The sequence below is a fragment of the Lepisosteus platostomus genome, chromosome 24, assembly GCF_059453375.1.
Source record: "Lepisosteus platostomus isolate fLepPlt1 chromosome 24, fLepPlt1.hap1, whole genome shotgun sequence".
In the NCBI taxonomy this organism is placed as follows: Eukaryota; Metazoa; Chordata; class Actinopteri; order Semionotiformes; family Lepisosteidae; genus Lepisosteus; species Lepisosteus platostomus.
The window spans coordinates 11,770,486-11,790,344 of NC_142634.1; the positions used below are offsets into that span (position 1 = coordinate 11,770,486).

At 39.0% G+C, this 19,859-nt stretch overlaps 1 protein-coding gene across 2 annotated transcripts in view; it reads right to left on the reverse strand.

Annotated features, from left to right (window-relative positions):
• mmp17a (matrix metallopeptidase 17a) overlaps nucleotides 1–19,859 on the reverse strand; it is an 89,345-nt gene extending 69,486 nt beyond the window's left edge. For both annotated transcript variants that reach the window (XM_088618015.1, XM_088618014.1), the window contains exon 1: nucleotides 19,783–19,859. The gene's annotated coding sequence lies outside the window, so the exon portion shown is untranslated. The remainder of the gene's footprint in view (nucleotides 1–19,782) is intronic.

Sequence of the window (19,859 nt, forward strand, 5' to 3'; positions counted from 1 at the left end):
TGCTGTGTTATAAACTGTATGTCTTGCATGTCATTTCTGAGATTCTGCACAGTCCACTATTTTAATGCAATAGACTGGTAAGAGCACTGATTCACTTATTAATTATGCCCACCAACTTTTATAATTTACCTACTGGGGTTCTAACAATACTAGATTATTTGTTATTTGACAAAGAAGTCAAGTTATAAGAGATCTGTAAGGATCTGTTATAGATCAGCTGCTTGCTGATTCTAATACACCCGTCAGGATTGTGATCGTACAGTAGCTCTTCTTTGATCTTCAAGGAAACCTTGTTTAGTATTTTCTTCAGGCCTCATCACACTGTCTGAAGATCACAGTGCTTCACCCGGCACTTTTAAAGATTTAATTAGGGAATATTTGAGGTCATCTTTTAAAAAGCATATTTATTATACAGACCGACAGGAGTGTGAATCACCTTCTTAGTGTGAAAGTGTGACATAACCATACTCATAATTTCAATTAAACCTTTGAGGGCACTATCAGTGTGCCAAAAAAGGTTTAACCTTATTGTACAGTTGTGAAATGATATTCCTCTAGGGAACCTGCTGTGGAAAAAACAAAGAAAATATGCTGGCAGCAGAGTTTCTACATTCAATTTACAGCACAACCGCATTTGAGGGGAGACTTCACAAAAACTGCAGTTTTTGCACACTCTATATATGTGTATGTAATTGCTGTTGAGGTGGACCAGGACCCTTTTTCTAGTGATATGATAAAGTATATGAAAAATCAATATGCCAGTCATTGTGGGAAGATTTTTGTCAGGTCCAGAGCTGCATAACAACATCCATTGAGGAGCAAGGTGACTTTTAAATGGGGTCGCCTGGAAATTCAGTATGTAATAAAAGCCATTTAGTTCACACAAGGCAGGAAAAGGTCAATCACTACCCATTGCATAAAACAAGAGAAGGAAAAACTCCACGAAATGCAGCACAAACCAAATTAGTTGAGTGAGGTAAAAGAGAGGGCAGCAGAGAAACAATTTAAAAGCCCTTCTGTTCATTGATTTACATTATGTACTGAGTCTTACACCCACCTTCCTTCATAGCCCAGTGAGCAACATGAAGAAGATCAAGGTTGTTCTCATTCCTCATGAATCTTGAAAAGCTGATCCTTGACAGTTCTAAGGAAACGGGACAATGCTGCAAATGCTTTTCTGCACTGTGCTGATTCCAGAATTTCAGATCCCTCAGCGGCTCCTTAATAAGTATGACAGCCTGAGAAGGAACTGGATCTAATTTCAGACATTAGTGATCAATGTGTCAGGCCTGTTATACAGTTATTCAGTTTCCTAGTGCCAGGTCATGAATTGCAGGGGATTCTTTCGTTTTTAATTCAAGTTCACAAGTTAAACGAATCTTACTGTAAATTATTGTCAGTGCTAGGGCTTTAAGGGTTTAATATTCCTCAGTGATTTCCTGTCTGTATCTAGAATTTTTTTCTGTTTTACAGTACAGGGTGATCCTGTGGATTATCTGACAACTGACATGAGAAGAGGGAATTGCAGATGTTATTCCTGTAATTCTACAGCCGGTGCGGGCCCCTTCTTACTAATGCAATGTGGCCCTCAGCACTGTAAAATGTATTATTAAACACTGTTTCTATTCATAGACGTCCATAGCTCCAGAGATGCTGCATATTTAAAAAAGTAATTCCAAATTTTAAGAGAGCATAACTTATTTAAGCAGCGATGTGGAACAGAGGAACAATAGAATAGTGCTTAGGGACTCCAGACTCCTGATCAGAAGTTCTAGGTGTTCCTTTGCTATTGTACCCTTGAGCAAAGTTCTTCACCCACATTGCTCCACTAATTGCCCTGCTTTATAAACAGCTGATCACCAGGTCATCATTTTAGAATAAGAATTTGTTCTCGATTGACTGGCTAGATCTGGTTGAATTGTGCTCCATTGATCTGGTTAAATTAAAGATTACAAATTTGATTTCTATGTTAAAATTCAATTGCTCTTAAAAGAATCTCTTTTATTATGACAGCTGACATCATAACTTTTTATTCTTTCCTAACAGCAGATGATTTCACAAGAGTATATTTAGAAATTAAATGTAAGCAATCCATCCACCGATATTTACAATCCAACAGCAAACAAGTTAAATGTATTATTTGCTCCAAGCAACCATAAACATCAGATAATTATTTACACTGAAGAAATGCAGTAGAGTTACAGTTATCAGTATTTGAATATGGTTCCCATACCACAAATACCACAAATATACCACAAGTATTATATTAACATTATAATTATACAGATAAAAGTGTCCCAATGTGCCACACTGGGTGCTATAATTTACATAAGTATATCTCATATTTGTATATATAATGCTTGTTTTCCAAAAACTGAAATTAAGTTTAATTGATATTTCCAAGGCATATTCATTCCTAATTAAAAATAAATTTCTTTCAGCAAGGGAGTGTTTTTAACAATCATTAAAACATCATCAATACGATTGCACAAACACCATCAAGATTTAGTTCTATGCTGAACCAATTTAACACTGTTTTCGGCTCGTGACTTCAACAAGAATTGGTATTATTTGCATTCCTTTCTAGTTACATAGGAAGCTAAACGGTGTGCCACTTTGCTTTTTCCCCATTGGTGGTGCAATACAGAAATATTACCTCCTGACATATCCTCTCAGGCAACTTTGAGACATTTCTTAATGCTAGAATGGTTTGCTACTATGACGAATAATAATGGCATAATAAGAGACACAGGGAACACCAGTTACAGCTTGTGAAACAAGTCTCTATGAAAACAATTAAGGAGCTTCCGATGAAGACAATTTCTCATTTTGATATGTCTGGAAACCAAATGAATTATGTTAAAAGAAATTATCTGTTTTTACTGATATGAATGCACAAGTTCAATTTGTTTTCCTAACGCACTAGAAAATTAAATGAGCACAAAAAGCAGATGATGTGCTCTACACCTTTGAGGCTTGGTGATCAATCTGTCCTGGACAGCACTTTTTCAGTTTGAGGCAGCTGTTTCTCGTGAAACTGTTCGGGTAACTAAGGGAGTTTGTAAAATTTCAAGCAGCCCTAGTCGGGAATCACCAGCTGTTCCTTGTGCGGGCCTTGTATCGGTTCTTCTTAGTCCAATATAAAGAACATGCACACTTTCCTGCAAAATGTGCCAACAGAGCTCACCACCCATCTCTGGCCCCATGGGCTGATATAGCACCCAGGAGGTCTCAGAGGCCCAGCAGAGGTTACCCCCACTGACTCAAGCCCATCAAACCTGGCACAACCTGCAGCTCAGCTTAGGGCATCCTGTCTGTTCTTGACCCAAGAGCACAAAAATGAACCAAACCATTTTGAAAAGCCACTTCAAAAACATAAAAGAAAAACAAAGAAAAAATGAATCAGCCTAACTGGGCAGCTGCCCCTTGACACTAAAAGACTTAAGCACTTTACTGATTTTATTCTGGCCAGAGTCTAAGTTGTATATTTGATATACTGGTGCTATCTTGCAAAAAGCTAATTGCATCAGTGCTTGTGCATTCTGCTGGGCATTACTGACCATATAAAAAGGCAACAGTACTCTATTAAAGTGAATTAGACGGTCTAAAAATAGAACTCAACACCATAAGACCAAAGGGGTTAATAGCTCCTTACTTATCTAGTTAATTGCTGTCTTGCAGAATTTGCTATACTCCATGGAATATGTGCCTAAGGTACAGTAAAAGTAAATCTAATTATGTCAACAGAGCATTGCCTTTTGCACATTCAGCGCCTGAAATGACCTCAGTCATTTTAATTAAACTGAGCGGAGATAGTTTTGTGACATTTTCATTTGTGGTTTATTCCTTGGATATCAAACATTCATGTAGCCATACTAAGAACACTCTTAAAACAACCATGACATAACATCCTGACTGTTATTTAAAGATTAAATCTTTTCTTTCAGCCTTAAGAAATATGACAGCGCTTGGCTCTGCGGGTTTCACTCGCTGCCTGTTTCCAGATCTCAAGACTGATGAGGGTGCCTGGCCTTCCAGAGCTCCCTGGGCCCTGGTCAGCCCTTCAGTGCCACATGATTGTCATGTTTGCTTCGTTTGCTATAACCCTATGGCTTGCGTTGTCGGTGTTTCACACGGAGGGAATCTATTTATCTTTGAAGTGTAAGTATTTTCCACAGGAGTTTTCATTTTCCAGTCAATGCTTGTCCTCAGTGCACGAATGTGATAATGCGGTGCTGTGGAGGAACATGGAATGCGTCACCGGAACGAGAGAGAACCTGCTTGATGGGCGAAGGGCAGCCGGGTCGGGCTCTACAGCTGACCGCTGCAGGGTGCCCGCCCCACACACATGCCCGGCCACCCAGCTCACCCAGTTCCAGAGACAGGTATTTCCTGAGACCGGGTGAGATGGAGAACACGCTGTCGGAGGGAGAGTGGCAGGCCACCAGCCGCCGGGTGTGTCAAGCTGCCACACGCGCGCGAACAGACTTGGCGCCCGGTCCAGCAAGGGAACCACAGGAGCTCGGACTGCAGCGCAAGGCTGATCCAGGAGTCACGTCCGAGTGATCCATCCAGGCTCAGAGCCGAGTAGACACAGGGAGGTAAGAAGCCCTGGGGAATCCGAGAGCCAAGACAAAAACCAGACCATGGGGAACCAGAAAGATGAGAGGATACCGAACCGTAGGCATCAGGGAATCCAGGAGGCTAGCAAATAACAAGCAAGCAGAGATCAAAGAACAAATAAGCTAAATGCATGCTGGAGCAAGGCTAGGGCACACAGAGGCCATGCTCGAGGGGATCGTGTCAAACCACAATCTCTGTCGGATCCACGTACTGTATGTACTGTCAGAGACACCTGCCCAGGGCATGGCCCTGAACCCATTCCAGGAGTCTGAGTCTGCAGGTGCTCTGCTTTTCTTTGCAACTTTTCTTTGTAGGAAAGCCAGAAAGCCATGATGTGAGACAACTAGCTCACCCCTGCCAGGGAAAGAATAGCAGTGAAGATTTCAGGGCAGTGTGAAAGTGCATTCAGGGACAATTTGAAGACCCTTACAGAGATCTTCCCTTAAATCATAAATTCTCTCTGTTGTGAGGTTAATTAAAACATGGCCATCACATTCCTTTTTACTGTACTGATGCTGACAAGTCATGCAGTTAGAGGTTTCTGTGGTATCTATGACACGCAACGCACCACTGTAGCTATTTTATTATTTTGTTTTGAAAATGAACATGTTTCGAAGTTATTGAAAAGAACGGACTGCTCATATTCCCTGACACTGTGATGTGCAGTTCATAAAGGCTGTGGGCTTTGCTGGACCTAGTAAGATCTTTTAGGTTCGGACATTAGTACGTGAAACAGCATACCGTATAAACACAGATTGTACTGTATATTAAAATCACTACACTACACTACTCACTCCACAGATGGGCAATTTCCATTTAGAATTTCACAATAAATGAATATCTGAAGTTCCGTTTTAACAAGGGAAATGGATACGACATTTTAAAATGCAAAATGGTAAATTATTGCTTCAGACTAGGTAACATTCCTCCCACCGACACACTGGTAAGTTAAATGGCTTGTGCGGAAACTGACCCTGGTGTGAAGGTGTGCTTGCTTCTGGGTCTGCGGCTGCATTTGTTTTGTGATGGACTTCTATCCAGGATGTCTTGTGCCCGTTACTAGCTCTGGCTCCCCTGCGACCCTGAATTTGATGAAGTGGTTAATACATGGATGGAGGAACGGTGTAACATTGAGTAAACCAGCGCTGTTTTTCACGTTCAGCTTTAATAACTGTACAGTAGATGTTTTTATAAGCAGTACGTTCCTTTCAGAGCCTTGTGATTCCCGCAAAAGACATTGATGACTTTAAAATCACCATTGATGTATATTTAAGATTTTCAGGCATCATTTGTTTTTCTGCTTTAATCCTCTGCATTGCAACTTCATGGTAAAGGTGTGATTAAAGAAAAAGGAACTGCTGGCTACAAGAAAACAGATATTCCTCTCCATTGGCTCACACTATTACTCCATTGATCACCGATTAGTTACAAACTAGTAAATTGAATGCTCTGTGAAGTTGGGAGGCTGAAGTATGTTAGGCCTTCTTGAAGTAAAACACAGCTGATCACCATCCAGTAGAGGGCTGTGAGTGTTTCTAAAATCAGTTTGTATTCTTTTAGAGACATTAAGCAGAGAAATGTCATTGAAATGCTGTTTTTTCTCTCCGCAATTATTCCTTTCCAAAAACAGAGACGGGCATACTGTATACTGGAACTAAACCTTCGAATTTAATAAATTAATACAGTATATGCAATTTCTATAGTTACTTAGACCTGTAGTCTTTTTCATTAGGACTAAAAATAAATTATTTTTTTACTAATACATTTATAGAAAACAGGAAGAAAACCTGTGTAGCCACAGAGCTAACCACAATGAGGATTTTGATGATGGTTCATCTTTGTCATATCAAACAAAGACCAGTGTATCTGTGTATAAGATTTCAGTTAATTAAAATGACAGATACTGTTATCAGGGTCTTAAATTTGAAAGCCAATTTTATATCAGTAAATCATTTTTTTAATTTGGCAAAGCAATTTCTTCTGTTGGACGAAGGGAATTTGTGAGTTCTTTCAGGGCTTTTAAGTTTCCTGTCTAAAAACATTTGCTCCTATCAGAGTGGCCAGATCTTTTCTTAGCTTCACATTTGGTTTGCCATGTGTATAACCACTACGAGGCACAAAATGCTGCTTAGCTTTTCTCATTGGGAAGACTTCATCCGTGTATATCCCCAAGTTTAAACCGAGGCTGCATTAATCTCCCCTGTTCTGAGCTGAAATCCCACACCGAGAAAATCTAAGTTTCATTTGAAACTTTATTTAAGAAGGTAATTGAATTTATTGACAAAGGCTGCATTAACTCAGGGGCCTGAAGACTTCAGAGAAAGACGTTCAAAACACAAACTATTTAGAAGGAGCTCAGCAGGTGCACAAACATGCACCAGGCAAATATGCAAAGAGAATAATAAATCAATGTGGTGGCTTCAGTCAATCAGCCCCAAGGATTTTCGCAAACAACGAGACTGCATTTGAATAAAAATGCAATCTAGTAGTGGAAAAGGAAACCTATCCACTCTTCTTCAGAATAATGCTGTACCATTTAACCATTCATTTGCAGATTTGCAAAAAAGGAGTTTGCAATGTAGTGTGACAGCATACTCAGGTGTCCTACGGACTGGAAAAGAGCACTTTTCTATTTAAATTTCCTAAACTTTTACATTAGGAAATGGTTCCCTAAGACCTAAACACATGGAACTCCCTGTGTATTGTTAGTAAGCATATTGCTAACATATTGGAAGGTACAAAAAGGAGAATCTCAATAAATGTAAAGAGAGGTAAAGAAAGAAATGTAACTCTGGTGTTTGGTTTTCTAAGGGATAAATCAGAATACAAATTTATAAGAAATTGTGAAAATAAACAAAAAAACTCCAAAGCAACAACAGTACTTTGTTTTATAGAAACCTTAAGTGCTAACGTTTTGTCCAAATACATGTTGCAATCCAGCATGGTCTGAATTGACTGTGACATTACCGTGAATCTTATTATTGCAAATAATGACTTACGGCTGTCTGGAGCTGCAATGGCTCAGAATTACAATATAGGAAGTCTCTGCTTTTTCAGCCACCTAGCCTCTCCCATTGGAGTAATAAATAACACCAGCAATAGGATATACACTTCTAATCGGGTTGATGTCAGATGGGACTCCAGTCTTCCCTTATAAAAATAACTACAACTAAAACCCTGAATACATCTGTGACAGGTGTCACCAAATGATATAGGTAATTGAGATAATTTCACAAGAGTGGCTTCTTTGTGTATTGTGTTTTTAAGTATTATCCTAAGCATATACTTTGCTGGCTGTCACATTATACAGAATAGTTAATGGGTGTTGTATTTAATCATCTTCAAGGTTTATGGCAGCGTTCCAATGTGCTTTAGTTGCTCAGCTGGAAGTCTCATATATGGGGATGCGTTGGGCAGTCTCATGAGTGCCATAAAGGGAACTGCATTGGGGACCATTTGTCATTCTGTCATCTCGGTCACTCCTTACATGAATAAAACAGGCAGAAAGGCAGGTATAAAGATCTGTGAAAGAGCCCGTTTCTTTTAAATATTTTTTAAAATGAGCTAAGAACTCAAACATATTAAAATTGCAAATAATTCTTCTCTAGGGCAATATTAGCAATGGGAAGCTATCAATGATACCTTAATGGACTTGTTAATGACGGTTTGGGAGGGATGACAGCAACCAAGGTCTCTTTGAACACCCAAAATGCCCAAAAAGCTATCAATACTTCAGTAAGCACATTGTTCTCGCATTCATTTTTCTGCCTCCCTTCTCCACCCATTCCTCACCTCTGCAGCTGCCCTTTGGTAACCATTGGTCACTCTGTACGGGGGTCCTAACTGCCTTGTCCTATGGCCAAGTGGTTGGCCTGTAGGTCAGTCAAGCAGGTTAATCTAAAATGTTGCCTTATATCTCTATATCTCTAAACAGAGCTAAATGCATTCTCTAACTGGGTGAAGCGATTCCACACGAAAAACAGTTTGTCACTAAAGTAGGGTTTTTTCTTACGTTTATTTGATTGTATTTTATTTTAAGTCATCAGCTATCCTCCAGTGGGCCCTCATATCTTTAGCCAAGTTTCCTGTGAAACCCCCAGAAGAGCTCGCCGACCATCTCTTTCCAAACATCGACCCCCATGGTGCTGGAAGCCCAGTTAGGAGGGCTAATATAGCACCCAGGGGGTCTCAGAGGCCCGGCAGAGCATACCCCCACCGACTCAAGCCCATCAAACCTGGCACAACCTGCAGCGTTGGGTATCTGGGCCATTCTTGACCCAAGACGTATTTCAGGTTCAGACGATGTTCTGAAAAGCACATGTACTGGCGGAACCACTTAAATGTCCCTGAAATGCTGATTTTTAACATAATTAAGAAAACATTACAGACCTTATGAGAACATTTTACTATTACATTATATATATGTTGTATATGCCACGGGCTTATTATTGGAAGACCTACTGTACGTTGTCCTTCATTTTAAAATGGCTGGGGAGCAGAGCTGTTGGCTCTCTCAGTCTCTACAATATCCATATCCATTTTTCTAATAACCAAGGCAATCTTCAATGAAATCTCTAATGTAAACAGGCCTGTCTCTGTTTAGATCCTCAGATCTAACAACAGCACAATCCCAGTTTCCATAGCTGCGGTTTACAGAGATCTTGATTTATATCTCCCTGTGGACCAGTAAGTAACCCTTTAGAAGCACTCCGTTAATTACCAGCCAGATTTATTAGAGGATGCTGTGGAGCTTTTCCCTTGATTGCTGGTACACTATTTCAATATACCCTGCCCATTTCAAGAGGGCGGGTTGGGGGATCAAAAGATTCTATCCTTTCATGCTTTTTCTTCTTTGTTATCTTATTCTCTTTTTTTTCAGTTTGTATTTATGTTACAAGCACTCTAGTGTTGTTTTACTTTATATTATTTTCATGAATTCACAAGGTGGAATTCCTAAGAAAAATTAAGGAGGCTGCCCTTTACTTTCAGAGCTAGAAATCCTGTTCTCTTAAGAGAAATGGGTTGGGTTCGTCAGAGGACCCAACATGCGTACTATTGCAACAACACATCATCAGTAGGGTAAAACTAACCTGTCTCCTGATGGTCTAATCCCAGCTCACGTTCCCTATTAGTGGGTGAACAATCCCACTGAGAACTTGATTTGATATTTATTGATGTTACAGGGCAAAATGAAACAGAGGTATAAGATGTGATCATTAAAGACCTGATGTTACAGTCAGTGGGTATATGTGTCTGAAAAAATCCCAGAAGACCCAAAAGACAGACCACATTGCCTTTCTAAGAATTCCTTAATGACAGTATTTCCACTGTTTCATTTTGGACATGCGTGAGTTATCCACGATTTCTCTAAAGAAGTCTGGAGGGAATGTTCCACTTGGAAAAACAATGGATCGACCTTCTGACCTTCAGATATGATTTACATTGAAGTCTTATCCATTTAAAATTACAGGAGGGAATGGAGGTACAACAAACACTCAAGCCTCTGCCAATTATCATCTCCGAGTACATAAATGAGTATATATTGATTACTGTAAAATCTAACAGGCTGAATAGCCCTTCACATGATTCAGAGGCAAGTGAAACCAGTAAAAGGAAGTACTGTATGTCTCCGTCTGCCCCTTAAAGCAGTCTGTGCCAACACTGATCAATACTTCATTTCAAATTTGCACTGTAGTGACATATAGTGACTCACTCTTCATGCCTTTTCTCAAGACTGCAATGTTACCCCACAAGCAGAACCTGGGTACACAAATGGAGCCTAAAATGTCATATTTCATCCCAAGCTATTGCTTGCTTACCTTCTCCAGAAATGAATTCCAGAGCAAAGTGTGTGTGACATTAAGGCAGATATTGTACATTGCTGGTTGGCAGCCTGAAAAAAAAGTGACTCATCCCACTTAGTTTTTGCTCACCAATATTAATCATTAGTAGGAAAAAAAAGCCTTGATGGAAGCATAGGAATGGATTACACTTAGATAGCCTCAGTGTTTCTGTCAGCAGCAGCTGTGTTTGTGGGGAACAGCAGACTGTGACCAAAGCAGCAAAGTTTTAATTACTGCTTTGCACTGATCTTGTTATTTTGAAAACCATGCATCGATAATGAGAGAAAACAACAACAACTATTATTATTATTATGGTGCCATTGGTTGAGTCATAGAGAAGATTCAAGAGTGGGGTGAGGATGCAATGGTTATTATTGCTCCCTGTATTCTGGGGACCTGGGTTCGATTGTGGATCTAGGGGGCTATCTGTGTGGAGTTTGTATGTTCTCCCACAGTTAGTGTTGGTTTCCTCTGCGCGTACCAATTTGCTCCCATCCTCCAAACACACACTGGTTGGTTAATTTGCTTCTCTGAAAACCGGCCCTGGCCTGAGTGTCTGTCTACTTCTATGTGTCACGGAACAAGTAAAGGTTTATTCCACGCTGAAGAGAATGAAGAAAAGAAACACAAGCTTCCGGCTGCGGAGCATTCTACAGGTGTCAAGAAGAAGGCTCCACAGCTGAAATGTTGTTTATTTTCTTCTCTTTTCAACATGGAATAAACCTTTACTTGTTCCTTTGCAGCCTTCGCATGCTGACGCAGCTCCCCACCTGAACTACTTCTGTGTGTGCCCCGCCTTGCTCGCGTTGGTTGTCAAGGACAGGCCCTGGCCTTGCCAAATTGATTTGGATGAAACAGTTAAAAAATGAATGGATGGAATTATATTGTTCACCCAATTTTATACATTTACCATTTTGTTTACCCAAAATGTCACTGAAGCTTTATGTCTTAAGGTGGGTAAGGGAATAAGGCCAATATTTAGTAATTCATCAGCTTCTCTGATCTGATTTTCTTTGGCTAAGGGTTTGACACCCAGGAATGCCTTGTTCTGCTGTCACTGGTCTCACATTACTCCTTTCTCTGACCAGCCATATGTGTTCAATTTAAGTCTCTACCACCTACTGTACATCACCTCATCTCCCATCCTCAGAACAGACCAGAGCTAACACTCTTAGCTTCTGAGACCTGTCTGGATGTTTTCTAAAACTGTGGATTTTGTTTTTCAGTTTGCTTAATTTAAATTAATTAACTTAAATTAATCCTTAAGAGACATCACAAGAAGGAAGAAAAGAAAGATTTACCTTGTCAAGATAGAGAGACCTCAAGAAAACCAAAATTAATTTGCCTTCATCCCCACACCAAAGCCTCTGATTAAACCAATGCTGAGGGAATTGGATGCTATCTTGAGTATATGTGCACATTCAGCATCTTTGCAGTTCAATGGATGTAGAGTTTAAGAACAAAAAGTACATGTGTTATAATTGCACATCCTGGTGCCTTTGATTTGGGGATGTTGTGGAAAATTACTTTTTTAAAGGATGGCAGTTTGAAACCTTTCACTTCAATGATATATGTGTCCTTTGTTTTGGGCTCTTTTAATCATTGTAGACGAATTGCACAATGCAAGGAAACCATAAAATTAATGAACGATAATTTAATGATCTGTGTTAAAAGTTGAAAGGATATGAAGCTTGCAGAGTTTGTGAAGGGCTGATGTGCCCGAAAATAGTTTGCTAAACCTTTATAAAAGAGATCAGGTCTTTTATACAGAGCTACTGAAAGATTCCTCATTCTGAATTTTAGGGAATTTATAGGATGGTTCTGTGTATCATTTTGTATAGTTGATTGCTCACTGTGACTGCTAATAATTTACTGAGATGAAGAATTTCTGCTGTGTAACAACTAATTGTATCTGTTTAAGCCTAATTGCTGTGGTTAGGGTCTCCTTCTATTTCAGGACATGAAGAAGCTTTAGCGACAAATGCCAGAACATAAACAGAATTAACCACATGCCACCTGAATTAGTAGCTGTGAAGAAAAAAAAAACAAAAGACAGCAGCCATCTGTTACTTTTAAATGAGCTTTTTTCTTTCTTTTAGAAAAATCTATTAGAAAACAAGGAGAAACTGTGTGCGTATACAGTTTGCTTTACAAATTTGAATATTTTTCCAAATACAACAAGATCTTAGGTATTAATGGGAACTGTAGGATTTTAGGAGCTTTTGCATAGTACAAAATAACATTTATAATAATAATATCTACATGCTTTTCATGCTCATGCTTATAATGGCAAAATAATTCACCCAGAAATACTTATGCAAACATAACAGAGTAATCAAAACTGTGTGTTGAGAAGAAAATCTATAAACTGTAGTACTATGATGGTATGTTAAACATTTTCAAAGGGTAGAAGGTTGTGCAAACCTGTCTTAGAATCTGCATTTGCTTTTCTTTTGCTTTTTTATGTGGGGTATACTGTACTTTTCGGAATATTTTTTTTCATCTATAATTGCTTATTAAATCTGTTGGCCAATTCAAAGAACTGTACTGTGCGAAATGCACATGGCAAAGTAATAAAATTAAAGTAAGGCAACGGGGAAGATGCTCCCGGATGTACCAGGGGACTTAATATCAGCACAAAGGAGAGGTGGCACCTTTCCCTCTGGATATTTTCACTTTTCAGGTAGAGACCTTGCTAGCCAGAGGGATGAGGACTTATTCTAGCTCTGATATATTTATATATAACAAGTCTTAATACAGCCGTATAGCCTAGGTTGTCTGGTTTCAGCATGTGTTTTATCACAAATATTGTTTATTTTGCTACAAATACTACACACAACATGCTCTGCTTGCGAGTGTAGTCTTCATTAAGCAGAAAAAAAAGTGGGACATGCACAATTTAATGCTTTCTTCATTATGTTGTCAACTTTGAATAATGTTCTTTACCTGCCCCAAAACACTGGCCATATCACTTAGTAGAATATTGAGCATGAAACATCATTTAAGGTACAGTTTGCAATTCATAAAAAAATCCTGTATCTGCACCTTATTGCAACACCTTAGGACAAGGCTAATAAGTGTCCACAATTCATAAGGAATTGTTCATTAATGAACTAAGCTAAACTGTCAAAAGCAAAACTCTGTACAATGAAGGTTAGATTTTGCATGGCACTATTCACATCATTATATACTGTATAAATACTCCCTAATAATGTTTGCTACAGCAAGGTGTCCTCTTCAAAAGACATAATAAATTTTTCCACAGAGTGGTAATAACACGCACAAAATGTACATATCATTTTACAGTTTTGGGAAACATTCATGACATCTTTTTTCCAAGTCTATGTGGAACTCAGGGGAAACACAGCTATTAAAGACTTTGATGTAATTCAGCAAAAATGCAATTGATTTGTTACAATCCCTTAAAGTTTTCTTAACAGTACTCATGATTGTTAAAGCCTCTGAGACAAATATGAAGCCCGGAATGTATACCCTTTCAGAGTAAAACGTTACCAGAGAAATACTAATGGAATTCAGTCCTGTCCTTGCTCTGGAAAAACACAGTGAAAATTGAATGCCCTGCACACTGAATTACTACATCCTCATTAACCCTAAGCTGCAACATCAATCGAACCACAAAAAGATTTGGCAGTACCTCAGTTCGTAACAAAAGGACATACCATGAAGAGAGTGTTTTTCTACCTACTTAAGTAACAGGCATTGCCAAGAAATCATCTTTTGTACCATGGGCCTTAATTCTTTATTTTAAACGTTTTTAATAAGGACTAACCACCTACAGGTGAATATTCCTGTAAGAAATTCCCTTACAGGAACTAACATTTACAGTACCTCTTTACATTCTGCCATACTGATGACATTGATTTTTGCATAAAACATTAGAATAAAACAAAATATTAATATAACAGATATTCACTGAAGAAAACAGCCTTGGTACAGTGCCTGGAAAAACAACAACTTCATAATCCTTTTTTCAAGCAGTTTCTATTTTTTTTTAGCGTGTCTGTACATAGCTGTATAACAACAACAACAAAAGAGGCTGTTTGTTATTTTGGGATTGCATTTCCATTTTTAAAAGGAATACAGAAAACAACAAAATGAAGTTTGTTTCCCTGTAGCTAAACATGTTATTGACAAATGCTAATGAGTGTTTGATCTTTCTGCCATACAGGAAAAAAGGAAACAGAAATGCTGGCTGAAGGCAAGCTAATTCTTGCAGATTGCAATTTGTAATCAATTGTTCTTTTCTTGATTATTTTGGATTGTATGTAGGTAGAAATTATCACTGAATACACAACAAATAGTCTACCACATACCTCATACACACACAGCACTGCAGAACTCAGAGCATAACATACTATGGTTACTCTTCCATTTAGAAAAGTGCCAGATATCAAAGTTGCTTATAACATTACATTCATGCGCCTTTCTTCTCTACTTATGATTTTCTAACTCTTAAGCATTTTAGGCTTTCTCAGACTTTTTCAATAAACTGAAAGGGTCAATTTGCTCAAATACTTAAAAACTCCTCATAGGGCTTCTGAGGATGGACTGACCAGCCCACTCATCTGATCCATACATTGTGGGACACTCCTCAGAGTTCCACAGTGCTTTACAGGAGAGTGGGCTCAGACTGGAAGAGTGGTGTGTCTCCCACCCAAATCAGACGCAGGCGATCAGGAAGACCAGGAAGAGGATCCCAGACAGCCGGGTTTACTAATCCGTAAACTCTCAGCCACTGCTCGGAAAATCCTAGGTACAATTGGCTCAAGGCTTCAACATGCAATGTCTGGGCCAGACGTACAGTTTGAAGTGTCAGATGTTCCTTGATTTCAACTGAAGGTGGATGGAGGTGAAGACCCTTAGATGCTGTGTTGTCCTCTGAAATTCCATCACTGGTCTAAATAGGAATGCTGGCCCAATGGAAACCGCTCTAGTTTCTAAGCTTCAGCTTTCTGCCAAAATGAGTGATATGGCAATGACCTTGACACAGCAGGGTCTTTTTGTTAGACACATGACTGAACTGTAGTTTTGCTGTTATTTATGCTACAAATGCTACCAGCACAGCTGGACTGCACTGCCATTTATAAACAATACTTCGTTTCGAAAAGCAGGTCAAAGGTTTCTGTCCTGGACGACTTGGGCCAATTATATATTGTAACGCATCCCAGTGCCAAACTGGCTTTAAAGTGTGATATATACTGAGTGATATATACTGTAAAAGCAAACAATTGCATCTCATTGTTAATCATACCTAACAGAATGGACTGACGGAATTCTAGCTGGTGTACACTTAAAGTACTTTTAGTACATTTTATACACAGTACAAATACAAGCTTCAAATCCAGGAGTACAATGGTAAACATAAGTGGGTTAACTTTAGAAGCAAACCTTGAAATGCGTGATTGTGTTCTGCTGAACCACCAAGAATGACGATACAGGGAAGTCCTAGCATCAATCCCGTTTTTTCACTGTCCCATGTATGTATTGAGCCTGAAGTATAAATGTGTTATACTGTAGGCTGAAATTTAACTACAACAAAGGAATAAGTGATGTGGGAAAAGTCACATTTTGCAGAGAATTTGACTCCTAGAATACTCTGTCAGGTACAATATGTTTCTATAAAAGCTGGTAAAACAGCATGTTAAATACAGCACATGCAAGTTGTTAACAGGATTTAATAAGCCAAAGTGCAGGTCTATGACCCCTTGTGCCCAGGGTGTAAATGTTAGGTAGTAGATGGCACCTGCCTACAGAGATTGTGATAAAGCAGACGTGAAAGATGGAATTGAATTGCTGAACTCAATCTGAATCACGGGGCTCTCACACAATCAGGCACAGATTGTAAAGAGAGGGAGCTTTTAATGCAGAATGTGGGTGAATCTCTGGACTACAGCAATTTGCCAGCTTGTGCCTCTCCAGGCAGTGGCTTATAGCGAACTTGAGTCCCAACTGAAATAGATTGAGAGGTGTCACCTGAGCTCCAGTGGGCAGACATGTAATTCAGAGCAATTTAATCTGAGGTGTAAAGCTAAATTGAAGGGTGAAGCGAAGCAGAAGGTTTTTGAAAGTTTTTTCCCCACCGTGAAAAGCATATTGTAACGCAACGGGGGCTCAGGCAGGCGCCCTTGCCGCATTAGGTCGGCCCCCCACCGTCGGGCCTCGAACCCGGGAGTCCCGCGTCACTCTGCAGGGACCCAGCCCGGTGAGCCAAAGAGAGATCTCTACACAGCCCAGTAGCTGTAGTCCTGCTATCACAGGGAAGGGCGGTGACGTCACCTGCTCTGGTACACCGGCTCTTACATAGTGCCTGTCGGCCGTAAGCGTTACGATATCAACTTTGTTTTTATTCAGATAAAACAATCTTTTCCACAAGGTTTTGGTTTGACTTCCTGCTTGTAATGGAGGGGACTGTCAAAACACCTGATTGAATAAGCTACCCAAGTATTTTCACATGTCCAGTTTGTATGTTGTCCCTGATCTCTGTCACAATGATTTTCCAAAAACATTTTACCTTAAAGATCCACCCATTCATTATCAGAAAGCTACATCTGGCAATGGTGTGATGGCAACCGGGAGCCTATCCTGAAATCAGAGGGCACAAGGCTGAACTGAGGACACATGGCTGATGAGAGACCCATCAATTGCAGGGCCACTGACAAAGGGACACCAAACACAGGGCCATTCAAAAATGAGGAGAACCTGGAAACTCCAATCTAAAGGTCCCGCAGTTTGAAACTGAATTCAGGACTCAAGACCTGTGAACCGTGACTCAAGGACTGTGAGGACGCCGTGCAAAAAACCACTGTGCTATAATACGGGTGTGCCGCTATACCACACCCTGTTTTCAAGATCAGTGCTATTACTTAATTATTCTTAAAATACGGAAATGCAGCAATAAATAATTGAAGGTTTACAAATTCTTCTCTAAGCCCGCTTAACTTAAAAACAGACGGACGATTGATTTTTATTGTACTGTGTGTTTCAGCAGTTCATTATTGGAGTGTCCGTTACTGAGATGAAGCAGACAAGCAGGCACTTACAGTGAAATTACTGTACAATTTCATACAAAAAAACAAAGTAGCCATGGTGGTATCAGATGTCAGCTTTTTGGAAAGAACTAGAGTATAACAACGAACAAACAAACAAACAAACAAACAAACAAACAAACAAACTCAAAATCGTATTTTCTCAATGAAAGTGCTTTGTGGATCAGGGATAGTTCTAAACCACATTCAGAAAGAACAGCTGACTTTCCTACCCAGTGTGTGCACCTACCGTATACTAAAAGGAAGAATATATCTAGTTGAAGCCCAATGTATGTCATGGACTTTTCTTTGGTTCATTGACAAAACTAAAAAAAAACTTCTATTTTGCCAAACCACACGATTCTGTTTAGAAAACCTGGATATGATTACATATGCAAAGTCTCACCCATAAAATGATTAATACTACGTGGCAGAAAAGCAGTTTAAGCACTTAACAGCCAGTACAATGGGGCAATCTCAGCTAGAAGTCAGACCTGTAAATTAGTCCTTCTTTTCTACTGGATAGTACAATACAAAGCTGTTGGGGCTGCTCTATAAAAACTGCTAATAACAATAACCTATAAGACCTCAGCTACAAAGCATATCTCCTGAGGCAGTGTGGTACAGGAAAGAAAAGCAGATTTATATTTTCCAGTGCTTTAATAGCTGCTCTTTTGCCAACCCTTGTTAAATTTAATAAACAACAACACGACAATGTATTGAAAAACTGTAGGGCATTAAAAAGCCCAGCAACAGGATTACTTAGTTAATGCAGGACACATAAAAAGCCTCTCTGGAAAAAAAAAAAAGTCACATCCAAAACTCATAAAGATTTGTCCTTTTAAAATATTGAAATTCAATCCCTGTGCAAATGACCGTGCAGCATTTTTGAAGTGTACTAGAACTGGAAGTTTGCTCATATGCAGTGAAAAACAGGTTTCTCATGAAGATTATCAGAATTGCACATGTGACGGAGATCTACTTTTCTAAACTTTGCCTTTACATACCTTTCTCTCAAATAGATCAGATTAAATCTGATAGAAATCAAAGAACCATTTTTCTTGTTCACAGTTCTTACCTTAGTTGAATGGCTTTATGAGACTGTCAAAATTATGTTAAAGAAAAGCTGGAAAGTTAGATCCTATTCCACTTTAAAACACTGTGCCAGGAAATTCAGTTCTTTAATGTTAATTTGGTTAAATTTCTTCACTTCGCCTACAGACACATTTTGCATGCATTATTTTAAATGCCGCCCAACTCAAGATTTTTTTCTGTCATGAAACTAAGCATTGTCTTCTGTATAATGAAGAAGAGAGACATGAAAAAAATGGCCTTATGTAATGATGCCAAGATTCCTTATATTAGTGTAGTTTGCGGGCGTCTTCTTAAATGCAAAATGGACATTAAGATGTATTAGCAAATGCAAATTAAGATGTATCAATACCAATCAAACAATAACTAAAAGCTTGGTATTTTCATGTTTTTGTTATGTCCTATAAAAAAGTCAAACAACACATCTTGATATTCAATTGAATCCATTATTTTTATCCGGAGGCTAATCAGTGCTAGAACATTGCAGTACAGGATAAGAACTATTTCACATAAACCAAAGACTAAGACAATGACACAAAACAATTATACTGGTTAAAATGTTGTTTGCAAGTGAGTTGACAGTTTTGTCAGTTTGGATTGCAGGAGCAATCCAATGATACTATTCTAGCAAGCGACCTATATTTTTAGCACGCCTAGTCAGAAAATACACATTATTTCAGAAAGTTTGTATTCTTCCATGCAACGCATGCTATCATGAAAAACTTTTTTAATAAGTAGATGAGCAGACAGACTTCTTTTCCTAATTTTCTTCAAGCTCCATAATAAAAATAAATCTGCTTCCAGTTTTTTTAGTTCTATGATTCCTCTTTTCCCCTCAGCTACAGCGATAGACTGCATTCTAGGGCTTTGGAATTGATATGGAAAACGGCTGAAGAATAATTTTCCACTCTACAGTGTGGGAGGTCTGCAGGAGGTCTAGTTTTGCCAAATTTTCCATTTTATTTTTATACTTTTTGTTATACATTCATTGTCTGTTTGGTCGGACCCTGATAATTCTGTACCTTAGCATCCACTTGAAGAGTTTGGTCTCAAGATGCAGACTTAAAATCTGATTTCATAAGGGTACCTCTTACATAGTATCTCATGGACTATATTTTGGCCCTATAATTCAACATAATGCCTGTTTTTTTTACTTTTAACAATCAGAAACTACTTACTAGGTCACAGAGGAGTTCAGGTGGGTAGCTGCGTCAGCATGTGTAGGCTGGAACAAGTAATAGCTTTATTCCATGCT